The sequence below is a fragment of the Biomphalaria glabrata genome, chromosome 17 (assembly GCF_947242115.1).
Source record: "Biomphalaria glabrata chromosome 17, xgBioGlab47.1, whole genome shotgun sequence".
In the NCBI taxonomy this organism is placed as follows: Eukaryota; Metazoa; Mollusca; class Gastropoda; family Planorbidae; genus Biomphalaria; species Biomphalaria glabrata.
In genome coordinates, this window is record NC_074727.1 from 4,703,649 (window position 1) to 4,717,367 (window position 13,719).

Here is a 13,719-nt window from a genome sequence, read left to right on the forward strand (position 1 = left end):
AAAGGTGTGATACAAGAGACGCCAACTAACTAGATTGCGTACCACGTAACTACAGCTAGTAACAGAACTTTGAGGAGAATCTAGAAAACAAAAGTTTGTATAAAAATAGTCATACTATAAATTTTAAAAAGTTATTGAAATTTCAAAAAAAAAAACAACAGAGCGCTCTATAAAGTAGTGCACATCTTTATACCATTATAAATCGTTACATCATTAATAAATAGATAATTAATACATCATTAATACATAAATAATAAATCATTATTTATCTGTAAATCGTAAAAAATAAATTTAAGAAAAAAAAACCAGCAAAGTATTATCTACCCTGTGAAAAAGATAATGATTTAAAAACAGCTTCATTCGTGTACATGGATCTACATGCGTTAATATAGACACAGAGGCATAGTCGGGGGGAGCACCACACTCAGCCTATATTTCTATGTGATGTTAATGGGAAAGGGGCGCCAATAGAGTACCTTGCCCCGGGCGCACGTTTTGCTTACTACGCCTTTGTAAAGACACGAATAGAGTACACAAATGTCTTGCAAGACGTGATAGTCTCTGTCTGTCTACTTTACCATGTCTGTAGGGCCGCCCATCTTTCAGAGAGCCTAAGAAACAGAGGCGTAGCAAATAATTTGCCATCACTTGGGGGCCCCGGGAGGCTTGACCCTGCATTTTTTTTTCGTAATATTTAGTAGTTAATTTAAAAAACAATCACTTGGGGGCCTCCATCAAGTGGGGTCCCTGGTTGGATTTTCAAATTCTCCCCCCCCCCCCACAACCCCCTTAGCTACGCCACTGGTAAAAAAAATGTATAGAATATCTCTTTAATCTTCAAAACATTTATGGACACAACTGACAGTCAAAAAAATCAACCACAAAAAAGTCCTTCGACATCGTTATCAGTCTGAAGTCGAAATTAATGGAAAACAAAATCTTCGGACTTTGCTTTGTGGCCTAGAAAGTTCACAATCATTGTAATGACATTTAGGTCAGTGAGAAAGTTCAAGCTTTTTGTCGTCAGAAATCCTTAAAATTTCTTTAAAATGGCGATAAAAGTTTTCGTTACAAAGTATGTAGACAAAGCAACTGCTGCAGGCTTTGAGCGGGTATATATAAAATTTGGATTCATGTAAAAAGTAGAAATGGACTCCTTCAAAAAGAACCGCAATGCTCGTGCACACATAGACGGTTCCGTCTGTCAGTACACATAGCAGGCATGTCACAATGATCGTTCGTGTTTTCCTTGATGACATCACGTGTTGATGATGAAACGAGGCTAACTTCCGTCGGCGCCTCAATGTGAGTTGAACTTTGACCCAGATGATGCAGCACCCTGGAGTTACAATAGCAACAGTGAGATAGGATAAACTGATGTTGATGACGTGAAGGCCCAGTTTTGCGACTAATAGCGTTGTTTGTGTTTTCGGCTGTCGTAAATATATTCTTATTACTAATTCTGACAGGCTCACTTTGACTGGCGTAAACATTAAATTAACACAGAATATCCAAGTTAAACTAACCATGAACGAGCATGCCACGGTCACTGCTGTTTTCTTAGCTGTAACCAAAGTTTTGCAAGCCATAGGTCTAAATATAGCTAAAAGTCTCTCTCCTGTAACAAGAATTGGTATAACTGCTCCAACTAGGAGTCCCCAGTGGCCGGCTTTCGAAATGGCCAGGTCACAGGCTACGAGGAAGAATTGAAGAGCCTCGTTTTCAAACAAGCATAAGAAAGGAAAGACGTTTCCGGTTCCAACGTCACTAATCCCTTCCGCGAAGTTCATTCCTGAGATCAGGTACAAACAGTCAGCTAAGACCAAACCAAACAAGAGTATGTTGGATTGTTTGTGAAGTCCGTTGCGTCTGAGAATCTCTAGGCTTATCATGTTGGCAGCGAATCCCAAAATACACAGGACGGGACGGACGTAGTACCTAATTATGACGACAGCTAAAAAGTGTTCAATTTCCGTGTTTACCCCAGATAGTGGGTAAAAAACTCGTAGTAATGAACATGTAGAGGCTGAAATGGTAAGATTGATACTATTCTGATTCGTCATATCTCGAGATCACTTTGTCACGTACCTTTAAAGAGAAAAAGAAAAATTCTTTTCAGAAAGTGTTAAAAATTACTATTTTTTATCTTATCTTATAAATTACAGACGTTCCTTCAGAAGATAACAGAATAACGTCTTACTCGTATTCATGTGTTAATCTAGCCGTGCATGTTAATTAAAGGCTTAAACTCTGCTATATGTAAAACGGTTTTCCTGGCTGATTCAGGCAACCCGTTCAATGCACTCATGGCGATAGGGAAGTAGGATCACTTGTACAACTTGTGGCCATCCCTGTAAGAAATGTGCCTTTATATTTGTTTCTCTTTGAGTATCGACCACAAAGAGGAGTGACTCAACCAATGGCTCAACCAATGGGCATCAGGAAACACAGGCAGAGCCATGTACAAAGAAATGACCATGCCTAACAAACTGGACAGTATTAACTTCCTCCCCCGCAAAGAGCGATCTACAATCTTCCAACTAAGGACAGGACACACACCTCTGTTAAATTACCATCTTAAGAAAATAAAAACCACACAACTCCCCATTTGTAGACACTGCGCCCACCCCTATAAAACCGTAAACCATATCCTCTTTGAATGCCCCTTCCTAATCCACCTTAGGCAGACCCTATTAACCACTACAGCCCAACATAACCAACACCCAGTACTGCAGTGCTGAACAACTGAAGAGAACAGCACACTTTTTTTCCTTGGCACAGTCTGCAAAAGAGCTCACAGCTCAGCAGCAAAAAGCAGGCTAGAGGAAGTATATTTTTTTTTTGTATTTTAATAGTTATAGTTCAGTGTTTTGTGTTCTATGTTAGGTTTACCTAGAGAAGTGTATGTCCTGAAGTGTCTCTAAATTTATCGAAATTCGCTTATGGTATTGCTCTAGTTAAATGTGAATATTCGTTTGTTTAAAGATGTATGTGGACACTGTCTTTATTCTGATTCTTCTAATTCATTTCTTAATGACACAGTGACGTCACTAAAGTAAGCGCAGTAGAGCGTGATACGAATGTCATGAGAGAATGCTATTTAAAACTAGCAAAGATTATGTAAGGGAAAAACTGCACATGTACAGTCATATCTCTCAGTACTGTAAGCTTGATTTCTCTATTTCTAAATAAAATAATTATAAACAATTACCAATGATTGATTGGTTAGTTTGTTGATTGATTGTTTTATGATATGAGAAGTGTTCCGTCACTGTTCCTAACCCTTACCCTAACGTATTAAAAAGTATTATACGAATTAAAAACTCAACGAAAAATATGAAGTTTGAAACAGCCAAAAATAATAAAACTGCAAAGTGAGAGAGAATCAGCTCTAGAGAAAGAATAAAAACAGATGTAGATTGATTGATGTAGAAAGATTGCAGAAGAGAGAGAGAGAAAATAAGTTTATCATCAAAGACATTCTTTATAAACTTTCTGTAGAGTCATAGTAACATACAAAAAATGATTTATATTACAGAATCAGAAATGTCGGAAAGTGTCAATGTCTACGGAGAAATATAAGTGTTCTTTGTGTTTGGATTTATCAACTTAAAAAAAAAATTACGTTTGATACACTGATCAATTATTATTTTTTTACATTCATAGACAATGAAGATAAAAATAAAAATTCCCACGAATTTAAAATTTATTAACCTCTGTTCATTATAGGTCGAAGAAATGTTAAGATTTCGTAGTACACTGTATCAACAAATCATCTCCTGTTCATATGGACGCTTGGTAAGGTTTATGCCCCCCCTCCTCCCCAATGACGTAACGGCGAATTTTATTTTGAAGCTACGAATGTCAATCGCAAAGTTTTATAGATTCAACGATCACTGACCTTTTTTTTATGAGTTTTGGAATTGTTTGCAATTATTTCTGTATGTCCTATTGTACTGGAATTGTTTGCAATTATTTCTATATAGTATGGTAATTATCAACATAATGAGGTTCAAAAATATAAACAATAACCATCAAAGTGATTTAGATGTGGTCGTGAAAATTTACATGATTACTCTATCCTTGATTAATAAATTTTCAAGAATTGTTTTTATGAGAAGTTGCCAACATCATAAGTTAGTGTCACTTCGAATCTTCGTCAAGTTGTAAAAAAAAATGTGAAAGTGTCTATTTGTTTTTTTTTTAAATCACATTCTATCACATTTTGAACATCGCTTTCAATGTTTTGTTTTGTTTGTTTCTTTTTTGTTTTGTTTTGTTTTTCAGTTTTGATATACAAAGAAATACAATATAATAGTCAATGTTTCATCACCCTGTGTTCCAAACATAGCGGCTTTTTTTTTTGTTGTTGCTTTTTTTCAATTCGGCAGCGTGACGTAAATGTCAAGGTCATAAAGGAAGATCATCGATGAATACGGCTGCTTGAATGGCTTCATTTCTCAAAATGCGCAACCCAGATTTTTTTGCGATGCCATTCCTTTTTTTTTTTTTTTATTCCAGTTAAACATTAATATTTCAAAAATGTCAAATGCTCATTTTCACTGCTGAGAGTATTTTCTTTATTGACAGTTTAAGAGATCGTGAAATGTTTACCTTGGTGTACTGAATGGTGGTCACGTGTCATTATGACGTGTCTTTTTTTTCTTTGTTTTCTTAAGCCTCGTTCAGTCTCAAATGTCAGCTGATAGGATAAAGTAAGGCTCCAGAGCTGGAGGCAAGGCGGAGGGACCGTTGAAAGAGCGAGTGCTGCTAAATGTGTTGTTTTCAAATAAAGAGTCCTACGACAGCTGATAGCCGTCTCTGGATGATGACGGACAGGATTTGAACTGCAGTTTGCTGTTCGATGTAATCACTATCTAATCAGTTTATTTAAAAAAAAAACTTGATATCAATCAGAGTTAACAATATTGTAACTCAATGTAAACTTAATGTTTATATAACTTTATTTAATTTTAATTTAGTTAAACTAAAAATCTTTAATCTTTTTCATCATAATATGTTGTTTTTGGAGGTACGGGGGATGTGTGCATAGTAATAAAGCGAGAGGTCTGCAGTTCGAGTCCCGGAGAAGACTGGGACTTCATTCAGAATATGTAGGTTCCCCCCCCCCGAGTCTTCCCAATGGACCTCATTCACCAATCGTAAACAAACAATATTTAGCCACGTGGTGCTCTATCTCTTCTATATAATTTACGATCTCATGTTTAATTCATGATGGTTGTCACGTGACAGTTTTTTTTTCATTGCTTTATCAATAAGTTCACGTGACTAAATGTTGTTTGTTTACGATTGGTGAATGAGGTCCATTCTAAAGGGTGCCTGATTTTCACTGGGGTGGTGGTGGTTTGTTGTTGTGCTGCCTGCTGGTCACATGACACCCCCACGTTATATCGTCAGCCATAAAAGCAGATTTCTTCTTCTTCTTCGTTCTCATTGCTATGCTGGAGTGTTCAGATGACTAGACCAATACATGAGATGAACTACGCAGTGGTTTCCAAATCAGAGAGCTCTCCATAGAGTTTTCTTTCTATAAAAGCAGATGACATTCATATTATCTGCCCCACAGCAGAATCTGAAAGGGATATCTTTACTTTTTTCATATTATTATAATTTGAATAATGTATCTCCATCTTTCTTTGCCAGGCTCATTTTCTTAAAATATAGTAGAAGTAATATAGTCCAGTCAGACCTAGGACATGGCAATGAGCTATTGGTCTCCATGACCGCAGGTTGTCACATCACTGGTCAATGTTTTGACCTACTATGACAACTGGGTTCCTTCTGGCCCTGATACTTAACGAGACATAAAAAGGGGAGCGGGGCTATAGTGGGCGTTTTTTTTTATCTTGATATCCTTCGATTAAAGTAGATGTAATCATGAATGCAGAGTCTATTTAGAGGGGGGATAAGGACGATAATAATAATTGCAAGCGCTCGGGAATAACTAGAGTCATTTGACTAGCTTCACAGACTTTCTTACAAACTTCTAAAAAACAGATGAAGAATGTACTCATTTCCAAGAAAACGCAATATTAAACATTATACAGTTTATATTTTAGTCAAAGTAGTTAAAAAAGTAAAGTTGCCCTTTCAGTCTATAAGGGCAGATGATGTAAAGGTCATCTGTTTCTGTGGCCTACGGTTTACGAGGGTGTCATGTGGCCAGCACAACGACCAATCACCTTTACTTTTACCTAACTAATGTCAGGTACCCATTACAGCTGGGTGGATCCCGAATTTAAAAATCCCAGTCCTCACCAGGATTCGAACCCCGGTCCCCGATTCGGAAGTCAAGCGCTTTACCGCTCAGCCACCGCGCCAAGTAGTTTAAGACATAGACTAATTTTCAAATATCTGAATATTGAAAGGTTAAAATATACATCAAAGATCTGGACGAAGCGGTCGTCACCTCTCCACTAAGGCTAAAACAAAAAGATTTAAAAACTCCTTTATCCCACGTTCAGTGTTGCAAGGTCATCTGTCGTCAGTGATAAGTTCATACAAGGTTACGTCGTACAAGGCTGGTTGGGTTTGAGAGTGTGTATGGTTTTAGTGTGTGGATGTCGTTCGCATTTGCATCTGTGTTGTTGATGTTATAGTATCTATGCTGAGGTGAGCTACTGTAGTCAAACTGAATCTGTTTGGACCAAACAAAAATTATCTTATCTAATCTTATCTTATCTTAAAGAATGATAAACATATACAAAGAAAATAACTATTATTTTATTTTATTTACAGATACACTGCAATCGGAATTGAACACGATCGATACAGAACAAAGTCACAAAATCTATCTTCCAAGACATTTGCTTTCTACCATCCTATTGACAAGTTGTCCATTTTCCTTTGAAGAGCTCGTCACCCGCAGTAATTAACCTTTGCCCTACCGAAATGAGAACAGATTTCTTTCGTTAAGAGAAAACCCGCTGTGGAAATATTCAGCTCTTCTTATAAAGAAGTCGATTCTACAGGAAAATGTTTCAGGATCTGGCCTCAAAACCCAAAAGCGAAAAAGCCTATCAAAGAGAATTCGCGTGTGGTGTTAAAATTATTTACAATCGACTGTACCGAGCATTCGCCATGAAATTCAAGACTCAAAATATGATGAAATTACAGGTGTTTGATAATAATCATCTGCCCACTGATTCACTTCTAATTTTAAATTCAGATATTCCGATTTTAATACTCACGTATCGAGGTGTTAAAATAATTGTGTCAGTGTACATTCAAGTACATCATTTTTTTATAATCATGACTTGTACCGAACACTGTTTAATGTTTTTCAGGATGTATATTCTAGTGCTCGGTCAAGCCTACCTGTATAACTCAATCTGTATACATGTGAAATATTACAGAATAATGGTAATCTGTTTCGACCATTTCTTACTTTTGTAATACATCCCGTTATGTTATTCTTATTCGACATTAAAGTGTTTTGTTATAAAAGTTGAAGTTTTAAATAAAGGTACTTAAATATGCATATGAAATTGTAATCTAGAAGCATTTTTTTAATCAGGGATATTTTACTTTTTGATTGTTTTAAATGATAGTCTAATTTCTGATTGATTGTTTTAAAATAATAAAATGTAAAATTTTGGTGTTACTGTAAACATGGTTAACTTATTCATTAATTTTTAAAGGGGGGGGGGAGGAAGCGTCAATGATTCGATCAAAGCAAAACCAGTAGGCCGCAACACTGATGTTCGACGTTGATACCTGTGGGCAGTGGAGACCAATAGCTCGTTGCCACGTCGTACGGGCCTGTGACGTAGCAACGAGCTATTTGGTCTCCACTGCCCAGAGGTTGCGACGTTGCAGGTCCGTGTTCAGGCCTTCTCTGACTAGTGGCCTCGATCAAAGGCCCCCATTTTGTGATACTTTGTTGTTGTTTTCTTCCCTAAGTGAATATGATATGCACTTTAAACGTTGTGTTGGTCCTGAGTGTCACCAATTTCAACCATGACATTTCGTCCGGTCCAAACAAATTCTTTTTTTCTTAATTAATCCCTGGCGTTTCGTTGCATTGTGGAAAGACATACGTTTATGTGTCTGTGTCAAAGCCAAGCCAGGAGTTCACAACAAACACAAAAACTCTTGTTTGACTTGTCTAGACATCCTGTGTATTTTCTGATTGATTTCCTTCATCTGATCAGATTTAGGTCTGATGTGACATCACAAAGTTTCCTACAAAAAATATAAAAATATAAAAGGCGCTAAGATACACAATTTTATTCGTTTTGTTTTGTTGTAGATAGATAGATAGATAGGTAGATAGATAGATAGATAGATAGATAGATAGATAGATAGATAGATAGATAGATAGATAGATAGATAGATAGATAGATAGATAGATAAATAGATAGATAGATAGATAGATAGATAGATAGATAGATAGATAGATAGATAGATAGATAGATAGATAGATAGATAGATAGATAGATAGATAGATAGATAGATAGATAGATAGATAGATAGACAGACAGACAGATAGATAGATAGATAGATAGATAGATAGATAGATAGATAGATAGTAGATAGATAGATAGATAGATAGATAGATAGATAGATAGATAGATAGATAGATAGATAGATAGATAGATAGATAGAGAGAGATAGATAGATAGATAGAGAGAGAGAGAGAGAGAGAGAGAGTTAGAGAGTTAGAGAGAGAGACAGACAGACAGACTGACAGACTGACAGATGGATAGACAGTTAGATAGATAGATAGATAGATAGATAGATAGATAGATAGATAGATAGATAGATAGATAGATAGATAGATAGATAGATAGATAGATAGATAGATAGATAGATAGACAGACAGAAATGTACCATAATTCATTAGGAACGAGAAGTTTAATGTTGTATTTATTTATTCATATCTCAACAACGTTGTTTCATCACATGACATAGCCATATGCTTGATTTCAACATTTTGTGCAGGCTTCGTAGCTAACTAAAGATCCCACTGTGAGTCAAGGTTCGAAACTCATTATACAGTCCGCCGTGTAAATGAGTTAACAGCTAGCTGTAAAGCCATTTCTAAAATGTTCTGCTCCATTGCATACTTCAATGTTGTTCCGCTCGCAATATTATAATAAAATAAATTCTGCGAGTTTCTACTCGATCTAGATGTATATTATATAATAATAAAACTCCATACAGTTATATAATTACAATAAGTTATATCTTTTCTTATTAGTATATTTTTAGATTGCCCTTAGAAAAAGGTTTTGTCTAAATTTGGTACGTTAGCCTGAGTACAATCAGGTGGTGCGCCTTAAACCCAAGTGGAAAAGACGTTATCTAGACAAAAACAAACTATAATGTATATTTAGGATTGTAATTGTTTTTGTTTGTGTAAACGTCATATCCGTTGTTGCTTGGTTACTTCGTGACGTTATCAATTTGTGCCATATTGTCACATCCCAACCCATAACAATAGTCTCATTTAATTATTTCATTTGTGTATATTATATTATATTATTAATTTTTATTAATTTAATTAGATCTGTTATTTTTTCACTTAATGATTAAAAGTGCAGGTAAGATTCTTTTATTGTGAATCAAACTAAAATAATTTTTTGAGTGGTTAAAATCAGATATGATTTTGCCATGAGAATAGTGCCGAAACTGGCATAGTAGTCAAACATTGTCGTCTGGCTATTTTTAGATTTACAACTTCTTGCACATCTGGACTCTAGTTTTGTATTAATTTGAAAGTTGAGGAAGGTATTACATTCTAGATCTTGTATGGTTAAAAAGAACCATAATTTCTGGACTATATTTAATCAAGACCTAGTCGTACTGGTCATGGACTCTAATACTCTCACTCTGCCTCTGGATCTATATACTATATATTAGTATATAGACTCCAACTCCAGAGTAGATCTATCATTTAAATTTTTAATTTAATCATTATAATGATTCCATCATTCTTCTATGATCGTTTTGATTTACTAGGTTTAGTAATTAATCTAGTATAGTATAGAATCTGTTGGATTCTAGATCTAATATACTAATATAACTGTCATTAAATCAGTTAAAAATCGGATTTGAATTTATCAATAGTAGTCTACTACGTAGTCATAACTAGACTATACAATATTGTAAAGAAACTTGTTAAACTTGTATGATATTAATTTACTTATTGCTAAATTGCCTTAGCCTAAATCTATAAAAAACATAGCTAAACTAGATATATAAAGCTAAGTAATAAATCTAAGTCCTTATTGAGGTAAATACATAATACAATGGCTGCATCCTCTTATGTGAACCTTAAGGGGGTTAAAGAAGCAGCTATGCAGGATGGAAAGGCAATGGAGTTAAAAGGAAAGGACTTGGAACTTCAAGATAAAATAAGAATGGAAAAAGAAGAGATAGAGAGACAGAAAGAAGAAAAAAGACAAGAGATAGAGAGACAAGAAAGAATCAGAAAAGAGGAACAAGAATACAGAGATAGGATCAGAAAGGAAGAATATGAGAAGCAAAAAGAGGACCAAGAAAGGCAAGACAAAGAGAGAGAAAAAGCCAGAGAATATGAAGCTAAAATTAAGAAGATAAGGTTGGAGGCAGCTCAGGCAACAGCTCAGGCCTCAATGCAAGCATCAGCTCAAACTGCACAGACAACTCAAGGAAATAACACAAATAATTCAAATAATGCTACCACACAAAGAGACAACCCTAATTCGCAAACATGGCTAAAGAGGAAGATACAAAGTTTTGATGAACAGAAGGATGACATTGGTGACTTTCTGAAAAGATATGAGGCAAAAATGTCTACATTTAATATGCCAGAGGAGGAATGGTCTGAAATACTGATAGACTTCATCCATGGTCAAGCTTTATGCCAAAATCATGACCATCATATTGATGATAGCTATCAAGTCTTGAAAAGAGAGTTGTTGAATGCCTATGGTCATAATGCTATAACTTTCAGAAAGATATACTTTGATAATGTACCATCATTAGAAATAGAGCCTCAAACTACCATTTATATGGAAAAGGATTTTTTCAATAAGTGGGTAAAGTTAGAGAAAGTGGGAAATTCTTATGAGCAATTAAAAAATTTTATTCTGTTAGATAACTTTATTAACAAGTGTGATCCCCAACTTCAGTCATTCATTAAAGAGAGAAATCCTAAATTTTTAGATGAAGTAACAGAAATAATGAGAATTTATAAAAATGCTTATCCAACTAATCCATTCTCTACTAAAGATAAGAATAAAGTAGATTTAATAGGATACACAAGTGAGAAAAAAGTCAGAAGTAATGATAGATATTCTAGAGAAAATGAAGATAGGTTTGAAAATAGAAATGGAAGATCAAAATCTAGGGATAATCATTCTGAGGAAATAACTTGTTTCAATTGCAATAAGAAAGGTTACATAGCTTCCCATTGCAAAAAAACAACATACTATACAACAAATGAAAGGAACCCATATAGGGATAGAAATCAAAACAGAAGTAATAGTAAACATAGAGATAGGAATCAAACAAGCAAAGTTTACTATACTAATGAGAATCAGGATAGAGATTATAGTGATGAGGATAGTGAAATTGAGCAATTAAATTATGGTAACACTATAGAAGAAATTAACATAGTTGAAGAAAAGAGAAATAATTTTAAACTATTCAAAGGTCTAGTAAATAGAAAATCTGTAAATTTTATCAGGGACACAGCATGCACAACAATTGCAATTCATTCAGGATTTGTAGAACCATGGTGTTACTTAGGTTACATGAAAAAGGTTAGATTGTTAGATGGCAGTATTAAGAAATTTAAAGCTTGCAGAATTTTTATCAAGACACCTTTTTTCACTGGTTACTGTAATGCTGTAGCAATACCTAGTTTTGACACAGGATATGTTATTGGGTAACATTAGAGGAATTAAATCTTGTACCATGAGGGACATTGAGAGATGACAAAACAAATATGGTCAGTTGTTAAACAGAAATATAAGAAACAGAAATACTAAACAGTACAGTAGACCTATGAATTATTCCTATAATAGAAGAAGCATGACTTGTTATAATTGTCATAAGCAAGGACATTTGGCCTAGAGAATTTTGGAGTAGGTCACATACCAATCAGAAGATTGCGAGTTCTTATTGTGGTAAAAATAATGAAATAAGGAATCAAAGTAGAAAGAAATACAATGACTATAGATCAAATGGGTACAGAACTTATGATAAACAAAATGACAGGACAAGATATGATGTAAACTAATAAGTATTCTGAATATGGAATCATGATCAAGTTAAATTTGTCTATTAAAGTTTTATGATGTTATGCATTGGAAAATAATATGAGACAAATGAATTTTAAATTGAAGTATAATGTTGATTGATCAAGTATATGACTATAATAAATGATGTGGAATTCTATGACATTCCATAGAAATGATATGTTTGAAACTTTTTAAAGTTGTAAAACTAATGTGGAAGTACCACTTGTACTTTATTGACATATGGATATTGATTGATACTTTTAAATTGGTTATATGTTTTCTAGATTGACATTCATATGAGGAATTGATACTTGTAAATACTATGTATTTACTACATTGCTGTTTGATATTAGATTTTTGTATGTTAATATATTAATTAACATGGCACAATTTAAATGATAGTGGAAAAGGGGAGATAAGTGGAATTAATAATTGTTATAATAGTTAGCATTTGAAAGTTAGTATGGTTATATATTTTATTGTCAATCATTTTCATCTATCATTGGAAAAAGTTAGGTCGATGAAAAAGGGCGAGTGGAAAAGAAAAATGGACGAAAGCTTATAAAAGGGTGGTAAGGAAAAACTTATTAAATGTGGAGACAATGTTTATAATTTGTTTTGAAATATTGTATTTTGTCAGATTACTGACAGTGGAGAATATTTGTATGAAGTGCCCATGAAATGCCACATTGCTATGATGAACTTCAAAAGTATACAGAGTGCCAAATGAACATTTAAATGAACATTGTTGGAAATATGGATATGAACATTAGTGTGAACTGTCAAGCCAAGATGAAGATGTCAAGATTTTATGTTTGTTGTCTTCCCCATGAAATGCAAATGCCCTTGTAAGACTTGACTGTAGTAGGAAAAAAGGGGGAGGAGGAATCTGTTAGGCACCTAGTTTATATTATTAGTTAGTTAGAGACGCACCATAGAAGACGTATATTGAACGGGACTAGTGACGTTTGGGATATTTTGGGTTAGAGACTGGAAAATCAGTTAGCGATAGGATTATCTAGGGTAAAGACGTGTTGTATTTGACAGAGACTCTGACTGTGGCCTTTTATTGGATTAAACGTATTACTCATTGTTCATCAGTGTTGAACACATCTTTTCACTAGTTAAAATAGATGTGTGTTATTTCTGTGCTGTTGTTTAACTACATTGAATACACCCGAACAAGAAACCCAAACGCTTGCTGAGTAATTGATTGAAATCTTACAAACATCTACAGTTGACTTCAGTACAGAATTAAACATACATTACATTGTGTATGGCATCTTCAGTCCAGGACCCTTCCTTTATGCTCGCTCTCCATGTGCATCTATCCAGTGCCGGTTTATCCCAACTGTTAGTGTAGATTTTGAAGAACTTCATGTCGCGTTGGCATACATCAGTATACCTTAAACGTGAGCGACCAGCAGCTCTCCTGCCTTCTATTAGATCATCATCATAATGTGGAAGT